Source organism: Ambystoma mexicanum, chromosome 7p (assembly GCF_040938575.1).
Source record: "Ambystoma mexicanum isolate Mex_15411 chromosome 7p, UKY_AmexF1_1, whole genome shotgun sequence".
NCBI classification, from domain to species: domain Eukaryota; kingdom Metazoa; phylum Chordata; class Amphibia; order Caudata; family Ambystomatidae; genus Ambystoma; species Ambystoma mexicanum.
The window spans coordinates 215,786,378-215,800,526 of record NC_090939.1 but is presented as its reverse complement, the minus strand read 5'-3'; the positions used below and the strand labels follow the sequence as shown (position 1 = coordinate 215,800,526).

The 14,149-nt window shown below is 43.6% G+C and overlaps 1 protein-coding gene across 3 annotated transcripts in view; it reads right to left on the bottom strand.

Annotated features, from left to right (window-relative positions):
* Window positions 1-14,149, bottom strand: part of KCNJ6 (potassium inwardly rectifying channel subfamily J member 6) — a 1,845,462-nt gene that overhangs the window by 708,297 nt on the left and 1,123,016 nt on the right. For all 3 annotated transcript variants that reach the window (XR_011283450.1, XM_069636081.1, XM_069636080.1), the window contains one exon: window positions 2,029-2,105. The gene's annotated coding sequence lies outside the window, so the exon portion shown is untranslated. The remainder of the gene's footprint in view (window positions 1-2,028; window positions 2,106-14,149) is intronic.

The following is a 14,149-nucleotide window of genomic DNA, read 5'->3' as shown; positions in this document are numbered from 1 at the left end:
TTCATTGAAATACAATGCCAGTTTTTGGCAGTCAGGAGACTTCTACAAAAATGGGAAGCATTTCCCCAAAAAATGAACACACAACTGTAAGATAAAAATGTAGGCCTATGAATGGGACATTATGTTCATTAATCACATTATATCGCAGCATAACCATTATTTGTTGGCATAAATAAAAATGTTGTAGTACAACTTGACTCATATGAACTGGTTGTGCTCGCACATAATATTCTTTTGTGCATACTGTGTAGCTAAAATGGTACCTAGACACATGCAGTATATACTTATTACCAGCTTGCTCCCGGCGGCCAGCTGGAATCAGTTCAAGGCCTTGGGCCTCATTACGAGTCCGGCGGTAACCGGGGCGGGAAGAACTGCCTGGTTACGCCAAACTCGTATTACCATTCCCTCTCCATGACTCCCGGAAATACCAGGGCATTACGACACTGGTGTCCTGGGAATTCCGGAGGCAGAATTCGGTAAATCCCCATTCCCATTGAGTCCCTTAGGACTCAATGGGAATGGGGAGGTGGAAACACCGGCACCATCTCGTGATGGTGCCGGTGTTTCCACGTCCGCCTGCAGGCGGGCGGTGTTAAACCCACCAGGTCAGACCTGGCGGGAAGATCACCTCCACCTGCAGGAGTCGGGATCGGGCGGTCCGGAATTAACAGTGGCGGCGGGTTTATCGCCACTGTTATTTCTGGACCGCCCGACCTGTAATGAGGCCCCTTGTGTATTGTGCACCCTGCTTTTTATGGTATTGGCCCTGAGTTCCTGCAGGAGAAATGTTGCCGGTACGTGCTGGCTCGCACCTTGAGGTCTGCAAATACAGCTTGTATTTGGCTGCAACGTGTTAGACGCGACCGGGTGGGAGCCGCTCCTTTTCTGTTGCAGCTGCAAGGTTGTGGAATTCTCTGCCCACGCCTCTCCGTCTTACTGTGGATCATCTCAGCTTTAGGCAGGCTGTCAAAACTTGGTTTTTTGCAGCCTAATTTCTGACCTTGGTCTTCAGCTTTCTTTGTCTCCGTATAGTTTTGCCTTAGCTCCATGATGCCCCTTGGGCAGAGAGTTTGCGCTTTATAAATGGTTTAACATAACATAACATAACATAACATGCTAACAATGCATTGCTGGATTGGTTTATATGAGTGTATTGACTCAGATGTTTGAATAATGCTTGAAGTCATATTGAAGAATGCCAAGACTCGCCTACATAGTGGACATTGTATAAAGACTCCTCAGTCTTTACAGATTTTTTTTTTGCACATGTCTTTTTTCAACTAAAGTGGGTGGATGCTGTATAAAGGGAATGGGACTGTCATTATAGTACCATTCCTGTCCAAGGAATTAATGTTGCATTGTCTCAACCATAAACTCTTACTTCCAAACGTCTCCAACAAAAACAACAAAAAACAAACCATTGCAAGTATTTGTTTCTCATAAAACTGCCTTTCTATTTGCTGCATTGCCTCTATTTAATTGAGAATTGGCCGCATCACGGGGACACTCCTGTGGAACCCTTGCACCACTTTACTCTCTATTCTTTAGACTTGTTATCTTTTGTCTTTTGAATTTCATTGTTGAAATCTACTGTCATTTAGATATGTTTGCGAAGATCTTATGAGTGACATCAAAACAGGAACAGTGAAATGAGAAACCTTCCTAAGTGGCTCGCCACAGACCATGGCTTACTGAGTAGTGCCATAGCACCGCGGAATTGCACTGCAAGATGACTACCCTTACATAGCTCAATGCACTGTCCGGTGTTCCGGCGCGACGGTCTATCAGTGGAAGTGACGCGCTCTTGCCACAGATATTTGAGAATGGTCACATATAACTGTACATAGAGAAGACACTCGTTTCTAGGTGATGTCCCTTTCTTCTGCATCTGCAAGCGCGCCAGAGCAAATATCAGGTGAAACGTACAAATAGTGGCACTTGAAAGCACATTATTAGTTTTTCAATGAAGCATGAGTAATAGTACCAAGTCATCAAGTGATGAATGGCAACTGACTGTGCACTCACATTATGAAATATGTATCTGCAGGACCGTCATCCTTTCTTCCAGCGCGCTCCAAAGGGCTTCGCTAGGTGAAGTCACTCTACAAGGAAAGAAAGAATGGGTCTTATTAGCAAACCAAGCAGCGTCCAAGCAAGAAAGGAAGAAAAGAAAATGCTGACAACTTAAGCGCTGCCTTTTCCAAACCACAGCTGTCAAATATGAGCCATTACAGATGGGGTTAACAATGGTGCTTCGAATAAACCTATACATAAACATCACATCAAATCCACACTGTTTACCTTGAAATTATGCAATATATTTTCACAGTTTGCTCATTTACGGACAGACAGCTATGCAATGATATATTGACGATGTTTTGGGAACGTTTTCCTGATCTTTCTGTGTCTATTCTGCTTCTTCTAATTCATTCGCCTTGGGAGGATAGCTCAACGGCAACATACTCGCCTGGGCAGCAAGATGAAACGGACCAACACAGGTTCGATTCCCGAGTCTTGGCTTAGAAACCGCTGGGTATTAAGCGCGTTATAAATAACATATCATATCATTGTACTTACTTTATAGTATTTAAAACATGTAGACAAATATAAATATGCCACCCACTCACGTAAAAGTGTAAGAAAACAATAATAGCAGACCTTTCCACGTTCTCTGCCTCCACATAAAAATTACAATCCCATCCTAGAATATTTTATCATCACCAATTACTTAGGAAAGAGCAAAGAATTCAATTCAATTCCCAATGTCAAAGTTGTAAGACAAGAGGAAGTCCAGTCCAGAAACGGGCAGCGACCTGGCAATGTCCAATCTGTACATCGAGTCACTGGGGAGGGTCTTGATAGACCAGTTTCTTTTCACTGTTCACCACTATGCAGATGATGTCCCGTCATATCCAAGTATCTCCTCAAGAGGAGTATGCAAGGAATTTCCAATACACTAAACAGATAGATGTTTGTGATCCATCCTTGTTTGCACAGAGAATTTGCACCCCCATCCTCGCACTAGTTACCCTTATCCCTTCCTCCCACGCACTTGCCCTCCAGGCTCCCCTTAGCACTTACCTAGCCCCTGAGGCCTCCTCCTTCCTGCATTCTCCCTCCCGCTCCCCTTACCTTCCTTGCACCCTGACCTGCACCTGCACTGTGTGCTGCACTTGCACAATCCGAATGGCACAAAGCCTAGTAGGACCGTTTATTGTTCCTTATCCTCCTCTGTTCCCTCTCCCCCTTAGTCTTGTGACGCCTGGACACACTTTCTGCTGTATAGATGTCATACAGATGTTCAATACAAAAGAAATCAGTAAATGCAAATGATAAGTTCCTCTTCTGAATCAGGCAGTAACAATATTAGCGCTGATTCTTGTGGCACTGCTCTGCTGGCACTAATCTGAACAGATCTGTGGAGCTGTGTGGGTTAAAGCAGGGCAGGGAGCAAGCTTCCTATTTTTTGTTGGCAGTCATTTTACTCCCTATGTGCTTTTGTGGGGAGTGTTTGCCTATTTTCAGGGAGTAAAAGTTCCTGCTACGCTGCATAGCTGTACGGCGGGATGCCTCCCGAAGGCTCTAGTTCCTGTTGCTTCTCATTTGAGGCCACCAACAGCACATCACTGCTCTCTTTCACTTTTCCAGCTTCCTCCCACTAACTCAACCTCCCCTCCTCTTTCAGAGCCGCCAGAGCACCAGGGGACCACTCCGATGGTGATAGTGCGTGGTACAAATGTCCTTTAACATTAACATTTGATCTCTGGAGCACAACATCATTAGTCCCAGCTCCAGATGCCAGCCATTGACATTTTCTGGATTTAGGGTTCCTTTTTAAAGCAGCATATCCCACAAACCATACAGACACAGCTTTACCTTTCAAATAAAAGAAAATAATCTCTCTCCTGGATTCTGATCCTACAGGCCTAAAGCACACTTTTCATTGGAGGCTTCCACATTTAAGAAAGTATTTACCCAAACGGTCCCCATTTACTGGAACAAACTCCTAGAGCTTCCAGACTGAAAATCCAGCTTTAGTGAGCCTGCACACAAATGAATACAAACAAAGAGTGCATGCACAGGTCTGTGTGCATAGCTGTGTGCTGGCCAAATAAGTCTCCCAGGCAGTGTCCTTTTGTCTAGTACTCTAAATTGGACTGATTCAGTAAACCTTAAGCCTAGTCTTACACATGCAATTGATTGCATGATTTCCACTTCTAAATGATTACCACATGGAGGTCATTGTGTACCTCTTTCCAGCCAATCAGAATGCTCAGAATGCAGTTACGAACTACTGGTATTGATTGCATGCCAAACATTGTGAATTCGGAAGCTCACAGTGAAACAACAGAGCGCACTAATCTTCGTTGAAGAAACGGCAAGATTTCTTTCAACCAGAACATTTAAAGTGACAGGCAGCATCCAATTTAACACAACACAGTGAAAGCATGAAACAATGCTTTTGCTTTTGTGTAAAAAAGGTTTACTTTTACATTACATGAAATGCAAGCTCATGACCAAATTTAGTTACTGCCATGTTTTGTGTATTAGCTTCACTCATTATTAAACAAAGTACGTTAACTTCCTCACCACATCCCATTCTTGCTCAACATAATGGAGAAAGTGGTTAGTATACAACGTCAGTCATTTGTGGAGACGCAGTGAGCGCCAATCCGGCATCAGGCCAGCCCGTGGTGCAGCAATGGCCCTACTTCACATCAGGGAACAGTTCTTATGAAACATGGAGAACCATTTTGATTCCTTTTCATTATGCTTAACCTATCTGCTGCCTTTGATACCGTCGACCATCGGTTCATTCTTCAAAGATGGCAATACCTGAGTGGTGGGCGCGGGTGGCAGCTTATAAGGCATTACAATGTTTTTGTTACTTTCTCAAAAATTGTGTCAACTCTGTAAGCATAAGGGACATGTAAACTGAGCCGACTCCTACGTTGTGTGGAGTCTCCTTGTTTGTTTAATTCATAAACAAAACCACTACATGGTCTCATGCATCACCAAGGCGTGGGGTCATGCAGACGATACACCGTTATTTTTCAAGCTTTCTGGTCACATTAGCTTGGATAATCAACATCTACCCAGTGTCTACACTGCCATCAAGCAGTAGATGCATAGAAAATTGCTCAGCTTAATGGGACTGAACTGGTCCCAGTCACACTTCCCTACAGTCAAACACCAGCCATGGTCTTGGATTCTCAGTCCTTATAAATCATGCCTCCAGTAAGATCACTGGGTTTCATTCCTGATTCCAAACTGAACATGACCTCCTCTGTAAACTTAGCAGCTAGAAGTACTGCTTACTACTTACTATTATTTAGGAAAATGAGGACATACTATAGTGAGTTTGACTTACGCTCCGTAGCTAGAGCAATAGCAGAATACGTGCAGGACTATTGTAATTCTGTTTATATTGGTGCCACTAAAATAGAATCCAGGTGCTTCAGGGGCTCCCACTGCTCCAGAATAGAGTGGTCAAAGTTGGTACCAATGCACCATGTTGGACCATGCCAGCCCTATAATGTGTAAACTTTACTGGATTCCAATTGCATCCAGAATGAAATTCAAGATCGCCACCAATGTCCACAAGCAATTTTATGTTTCACCCCTCAAGCATCTCACTTGTAGGATAAGACAGTAGATGCCAACCAGACAATTGCACTCCTCCAGGATGGCACTTACTGTTCCACTGAGGATCAATCTGAAACCAGCAAATGGCAAAAGCCTTGGGTCCAGGATACGTCAATCCGGCATGAACTTCCAGAATTTATCTGGGACGAACACAACATTCTACAGACACATTATGATCTTGGAGCATTCCACTGATATTGGTTGCTTTGACTCTGCTCTCATTGTTTAACATTTCTGACAGTGCTCCAGTGCCTGAGGGTTGGGAGCGCTATATAGAAAATGTATAATATAATGACTAGTCCAAAATGGTCTACATGATTTTATCAAGGAGATTTGGTGGAATCCAAATCCATTGAATTCTTTCATTCTTTTAAGCCATTTGGTTACAAATATAAGCAGGGGGGAGAACCCCCTACAGCCTCCCATTCTCTGCCCACATTAATTATTACTCTTACCCACCCCCACATACATTTGTGGCCAATTTGGGCCAAAGAAATTCGATGGATTTGGCTTCGACCAAATCTCCTGTAATGAGACCTCCTGTATCCACTCCAAAAGCTATATTGCTAGTGACGCATATGCTACTTCAATTATAGACCTCAAGAGGCGTCATTACCACTTTAGAGAATGCCCCTTTCCTAATGTATGGCTTGCATCATACATTTGGGGTGGGTCCTAACCACTCTATAATAACCTCTCCCTCAGTCCATAAGGCTCTACTAATATTTTCCCTGCATTAAGAGCTTTCGTAATCAACATTTAGTGGAGGGTTGTTTGCATTTCAAATGTTAACATTTTTTATTGCAGTTAGTTTTTTAAAAAAGGTAAGAGGTCATTTTCCCAAATTACATTTATTCTTTGGATAATTTTCAATCACCAGTGACGTACAGTGAAACAGTCCATAAACAGGTGCATATACCTGTTGCAATTGGTGTTACAGTTCCAACATGTCTCTTTAGTTAGTTAATCTGATCTTATCCTTTGAGGAGAAATAACAGACCCCTTACTGAACATCTGTTGAACCAACCCTTAAATAAATCTTCTGGAGGCCTCAAGAATATACTACCTTACCATAGCCTAAACCATCCACTCTAAAGAACCCCTCACACAAATAAACATTGTTTTTTAAGTTAAAGTCACAATAGTGAAAGTTTGAAACAGCACAGCAGAATTCTTCGGGGTATTATCAGGTGGGCGTCAACAGTAAAAATAAGCAGGATTTGTAACACAACCTGCTTTTACCCTCAACCGAATTATGTGCTCATGAGGTTCAGTATCCATTTCATAGAGTACTTTAGAAATATTGGAAGCAGTAAACCACGTAATTATGAGTCAATTATGAGTCAATTATGAAAACGTTACCGCCACAAGATAGGTGGCGCTAAAACAATGTTCAAAACAAGGTAAAACAGTTGCATCCCCTAGGTGAAAGGATGTGCTAGGCACTATATTACCCTTTCAATTTAAGGGCCAAATATCTGCTTAGGGACCCCCAAAGGGATGTGGGCTCTCTCTCTTGTACATAATGTCCAATTGCTTCCTCACCGACCCTTATCTGCATTATTGCACATGGGAGAATAACGTTGTGAAACGCTTCTTTACCAATGTGCCTTCATCAAACAGGGATGGAAGTGACCGACAGGGTTTGGGAAATGTCTATGCTGTAAGCAGTGCTTGCTTTGTAAAAGAATAAGTGCCGGGGCCCAAACATTTCCTAGCATGCCTGTGACACTTCAGGGCGGGCATCTCTCTGCCACTGTTACCAGCCCCCACGGCTGCTCCCTCTGGTGTCAACATGTTTGTGGTTAAAGCTGCAAACTTGCACTGGATCTTTGTGGGGGTCGATGGATTCACTGGCGATGGCAGATATGCGATTTACAAATAGCAGTCAACATTGTGTAACATACTAGCTATGTCTTGAAATTAAACCCATGTTTATGTGCTTCTTTAAACACATAATCATCATTGACACTGTGCTCTGGTTATATAGATGGCAAGTGGAACTACTTGACCATCTTGCCACAGAAAATAGACCAAACATGCTTTCCTCCTATAGTAAATTGATGGACAAATGTTGTCTTCTATTGGCCGACGTGCTGCACCCTTGTGGTACTTTCTGTGAGGGGTCAGAAATGAGAGACGCACACAAAGTCGCAGGCTTCTCACCATTCTCCTTATCTATTAAAGCAAAAGATATAGGATAAAGGCCAATCTGTCGCCATCCTAATGAGAAAGTCCCTACCTATGAAACTAAAGCTAAGGCAAGCTTACATTGTGTCCAAACTATGTCTGGCCCTCACACTAACATGTGCAAAAAATGTGTAGGGCAAATTTTCTCTGGTTCAAATTTGTCAAATCAGGTGTGTGAAAGTTCAAATAAATGATTTCAAGAAGGCAATCCTTATGTTCAGGAGTTGGTTCCCTTCTGCTGAACCAATCCGGGATGTCTCCAGGATGTCTCTTGGATATATGTAACCCCAACAATTTTCTGTACATAAGAAGATGTCTTCCTTGGTTTGGCAAAGCAAGAATGCAAGAATGTCTTGTACATACAATGCTGTTGTCAGGATGGCAATAATGTATATCTCTTCCTCAGAACACTTTGCTTAAGATGGTACAACCAGTGGTCGAAGTGAGCGGGAGCGGTTGGGAGCAGTGCTCCTCTACTTTTTTAAATGAAACTTCACTGTTCCTACACTTTTATTTTAATAAGAAACTATTCTGAAATGGTTTCATTTTTTTCCTTTCTGCCTTTACACATTGGTTGGGATGGAATGGAGGCAAGGCAGGACCCAGGCATGGGGTTTTGTAATGCATGTGGGAGGGAGTGTGGCAATGGGGTTTGTGGGGAGTTGGCGTGGGCCAGCAGGGAACATAGTTCCACTACTTCTTTTAATACACTTCGACCACTGGGCACAACCAAATGTCTCTCTCCTAGAACACCTACTCAGAATGGAAAAACCAAAGGTCGCTTATGTAGAACACCTTTCTTAGGATGGCAAAACCAGAAGTCTCTTTTTTAGACCACTGCTTTCAAAATTGCAAAATTCAAATGTCTCTTTCTTTGCTCCCTTGCTCACTATTCTTAGAGAGGCACAGATCTACCCTACTAATGAGGTCCAACCAGACCAAAACACGTGTCTGGGGTTTCTGTTGGTACTCTTGTTCAGAGGAGAATGGCCTAGCATTTCGGTGCTGGACTGCCCCAGGGCAGGACAAAGACTGATATGTTTGGGATATTTCTTCTCTGTGAAAGATAGTGAGCTAAAGACTCTGGGTAAGTCTCTCGTAACCAGGACTAATGTCTGGCAGAGGGACTCCCAGGACCCCCCCTTGTGAATTTGCATATTTAAGTAACTTTGGGTCTCCCCCTAAGTTACTAGGGGAATCCAGACGTGGACCCCTTGCTCACTATTCTTAGAGAGGCACAGATCCACCCTACTGATGAGGTCCAACCAGACCAAAACACGTGTCTGGGGTTTCTGTTGGTACTCTTGTTCAGAGGAGAATTGCCTAGCATTTTGGTGCTGGACTGCCCCAGGGCAGGACAAAGACTGATATGTTTGGGATATTTCTTCTCTGTGAAAGATAGTGAGCTAAAGACTCTGGGTAAGTCTCTCGTAACCAGGACTAATGTCTGGCAGAGGGACTCCCAGGACCCCCCCTTGTTAATTTGCATATTTAAGTAACTTTGGGTCTCCCCCTAAGTTACTAGGGGAATCCAGACGTGGACCCCTTGCTCACTATTCTTAGAGAGGCACAGATCGACCCTACTGATGAGGTCCAACCAGACCGAAACACGTGTCTGGGGTTTCTGTTGGTACTCTTGTTCAGAGGAGAATTGCCTAGCATTTCGGTGCTGGACTGCCCCAGGGCAGGACAAAGACTGATATGTTTGGGATATTTCTTCTCTGTGAAAGATAGTGAGCTAAAGACTCTGGGTAAGTCTCTCGTTACCAGGACTAATGTCTGGCAGAGGGACTTCCAGGACCCCCCCTTGTGAATTTGCATATTTAAGTAACTTTGGGTCTCCCCCTAAGTTACTAGGGGAATCCAGACGTGGACCCCTTGCTCACTATTCTTAGAGAGGCACAGATCCACCCTACTGATGAGGTCCAACCAGACCAAAACACGTGTCTGGGGTTTCTGTTGGTACTCTTGTTCAGAGGAGAATTGCCTAGCATTTTGGTGCTGGACTGCCCCAGGGCAGGACAAAGACTGATATGTTTGGGATATTTCTTCTCTGTGAAAGATAGTGAGCTAAAGACTCTGGGTAAGTCTCTCGTAACCAGGACTAATGTCTGGCAGAGGGACTCCCAGGACCCCCCCTTGTTAATTTGCATATTTAAGTAACTTTGGGTCTCCCCCTAAGTTACTAGGGGAATCCAGACGTGGACCCCTTGCTCACTATTCTTAGAGAGGCACAGATCGACCCTACTGATGAGGTCCAACCAGACCGAAACACGTGTCTGGGGTTTCTGTTGGTACTCTTGTTCAGAGGAGAATTGCCTAGCATTTCGGTGCTGGACTGCCCCAGGGCAGGACAAAGACTGATATGTTTGGGATATTTCTTCTCTGTGAAAGATAGTGAGCTAAAGACTCTGGGTAAGTCTCTCGTTACCAGGACTAATGTCTGGCAGAGGGACTTCCAGGACCCCCCCTTGTTAATTTGCATATTTAAGTAATTTTGGGTCTCCCCCTAAGTTACTAGGGGAATCCAGACGTGGACCCCTTGCTCACTATTCTTAGAGAGGCACCGATCCACCCTACTGATGAGGTCCAACCAGACCAAAACTCGTGTCTGGGGTTTCTGTTGGTACTCTTGTTCAGAGGAGAATTGCCTAGCATTTCGGTGCTGGACTGCCCCAGGGCAGGACAAAGACTGATATGTTTGGGATATTTCTTCTCTGTGAAAGATAGTGAGCTAAAGACTCTGGTTAAGTCTCTCGTAACCAGGACTAATGTCTGGCAGAGGGACTCCCAGGACCCCCCCTTGTTAATTTGCATATTTAAGTAAATTTGGGTCTCCCCCTAAGTTACTAGGGGAATCCAGACGTGGACCCCTTGCTCACTATTCTTAGAGAGGCACAGATCCACCCTACTGATGAGGTCCAACCAGACCGAAACACGTGTCTGGGGTTTCTGTTGGTACTCTTGTTCAGAGGAGAATTGCCTATCATTTTGGTGCTGGACTGCCCCAGGGCAGGACAAAGACTGATATGTTTGGGCTATTTCTTCTCTGTGAAGGATAGTGAGCTAAAGACTCTGGGTAAGTCTCTCGTAACCAGGACTAATGTCTGGCAGAGGAACTCCCATGACCCCCCCTTGTTAATTTGCATCTTTCTTTCAGAACTACAAAGCTCAAATGTCTCTGTCATTAAAGCACATCTTTTAAAATGGCAAAACCAAAATGTATTTTACTACAGCTTTCAACGCAATCCTTTCATATCCTGGTTTACTCTCCTGTCAGGAATATCTCTTTAGCTGCACAAAGAAAACTTCTTGATATCCTGGTTAACTATCGTGCCAGGAATATCTCTGTAACTGCGAACTTCATTCACTTTTGTTGTCACACAACCACATTTCTTAAATAACACACCATGCTGACTTCAATGATTACCTACATCAACTTCCCCCAAGCAGACAACTCATATATGAGCGGTTGTTCGGGTTCTGTCTGTTAACCTTTTCAATTTATCTTGGCACTTGCCAATGCTTATTTCAGATTTCTCCCAACTGACATCTCAGGTCAGGAGAATTGCACCATGTTTGCCTTTTAATTAGTTGTAGTCTTTTTTCAAAACTGTCCTTCAAATAGTCTTCATCAATATCACACATCCCAGGGTCTCTCTCCTTTACAGGCCAACTCACTGGTATGGCATGCTGCCAGAGTCTTTTGCAGGGCCAACTTTCTCCTATCAGCAGGGGCTCCTCGGATTCCTTCGCCAATGGAACCTGCACAGCTTTGCAGGGCCTCATCTCCCCTACCTCTGTTGCACTTTGCTCACCGTTCCTGCACTGACATCTCTCCGTTTCAGTATGCTGCTATTCTGCTGCAGATGAACGTTTACTGCTCGCTCTGCTGTTCCTCCTCTCTGGACTCTCTGGGCTGCCTCTGCTCCACGTTTTGCTGATACTCATACAAGATACATTTGGATACAGTAACTCGAAATGGAAATTATTTACACCCAATGTATACAAAATAATGTTTTTAAAAGAAGACTGAGATTATTCTTATTTGTGCTGGATGTTGCACTGTGCGTGGGTACCTCGTTTCAGCATTTTTTCCATAATGAATCAAGGGGGTGTTGTGAAATAAGACAAACTAAATGACTCATCAGGAGGTGGTCATTTTAAAAGGACTGGAGCTTAAAATGAAAGCACAAAAAGCAAGCTGCAATGTTTGTCCGCCTTCAATTTGTGCTCCAGCAGATTTTCGTCACCTTGCAAGGAATTAGAGAGACAAGAAGATGAGTTTTCATCTCTGCCATGCTTTCCTCCTCTGTTTTAGGAGAGCACTATGTTTTATACCTGCATGAGATTTTCATGGAGCCATGCAATTAATACATTCCTATGGAATCTGCCTCAAATTAACTGCTCCTGAAGAGCGTGTGCATTCCATAGTAATAATAATAAATTGAAATGGTTCATTTTAGAGCACGTTTTTGAGCAAAATGGGAAAAAAGTCATACAATGTAATTGGTTATCTAGGATAACACATGAAAATATTCAGTGCATACCATTTTGCCAATAGTTCATAGGAGCATTTGACAACACTTTAATGCCTTTGTTCACAATATTTGCCAGCATTGCCAATAAATCACTTTCTTGAACCTGCCCCCCACAATATACACTACAATTGTCTCTGTAAAGCAATTTTAAGAAGCTTAAACCACAATCTATGGCAGCATGTCCACTGCATCTCATTTTGATGATGTTGCAGCCCAATATGTGCATGGATTGCCACTGTAAATTACTTTCATGAAACTATGCCTGCAATATATAGCAGCATCACCAGTGGAAATCATATTGTTGTCACACGCACACACAATATATGCCAGCATTGACACTTTCAATTACTTTTATCATGCTGCAACCACACCATATGCCATCATTAATATTTTGCACATATCATTTGCCAGCACTGACCCAGTAAATCACTTTCAAGCTGTACTCACAATATATGCCAATATTGCCACTGTAAATCACTTTCATGAAACTGTGTCTGTAGTATATGTCTGCATTGCAGCATACATCACTTCCATGATCCTCTGCCAACAATGTATGCTAGTATTGCCACTGTAAATCACTTTCATGAAGCTGCATGAACAAATGCCAGCATCAGATATGCCAAATCTCATGCAATTGACTGGAGTCTGCAGAAAAAGGGGCATGTGTCCACACTCCTGCATTTGAAAATGTGGATTGTCTAAAATTTCTTCTAACAGCCTTGATCTCTGAGATGTTGATCACCATACTACAATGTGCACCATTGGGCTAAATACCACACCATCCAGATCTCACAAAAGGTTTGCACATTCTATCAATTTGTGTGAGGATACACTACATATGAGGAATCTGCTGCTTAGCTGATCACTGCACAGCAGAGCACATGCAGCCTATACATGCTTTGTGACTGTCTGGCCAGAATGAGAAAATAGTCTTTGCAGGAGATAAGTGTGAAGGATCGGAGGGGGGGTCTGTACTTCCGCTCTCTGTATAGTAGAGGAGTGGCCCAGAGGACCCCTGCCAAGATTCTCTATTATTGGTGCGTGGTCGAGCAATCAAGGCCTAGCTTCTCAGGAGGGGATGCAGGCTGGTTCTTAAGTACGGTGTAGTCCCCAAGTCCCCACAAAGGAATGTCTGCACACTGTATTGGTTAAAACACAGTCTTCATATAATTAATAGTCAAGGTTATGTACAATATCACGATAACTCACTTTGTACTCGGTTATCTATAATGGCAAATTTACAGTTCTACGTGGTACCACAATTACTATTAGATCTCTTTAAAGTGCATCAACTGCATGGTTAAATGTCACACAAATCAGTTTGTAAAGGAAACCAAAAATAGATATAAGAGAAAAGCAGTTGGTTAAAACAATTGGCAGAATACTGGCCTGATACCCAGACACAGTTCTGTGTGGAGATCCCCCCACCTGGGCAACCTGCAGAATAAAGATATAGCACACGCCCAGTCCATATATTGTTCCCAAGAGACTTTCCAATAGTTCTGCAACCCCAAATTACCTGGCGTTGTAGCATTCCTCGTCGGGGAATCGACAGCCCTTCTTGAGTGCCCTCCCTTTAAGGCAGGAGTCACGGGTCGTTGAACTTCTGACGGAGAACAGGGTGAACTACGACAGTGAAGTGGCAGCTTCGTTCCTAGTGGTGCTCGTCGACGGGGAAGTGTAAATGTCCTGCAAGGAAGAAGCGTGCGGGGCACCTCAATGTCGATAGTACTGGACCGCAAAGAGTTTGAAGAACTGTGGCCCAGCAA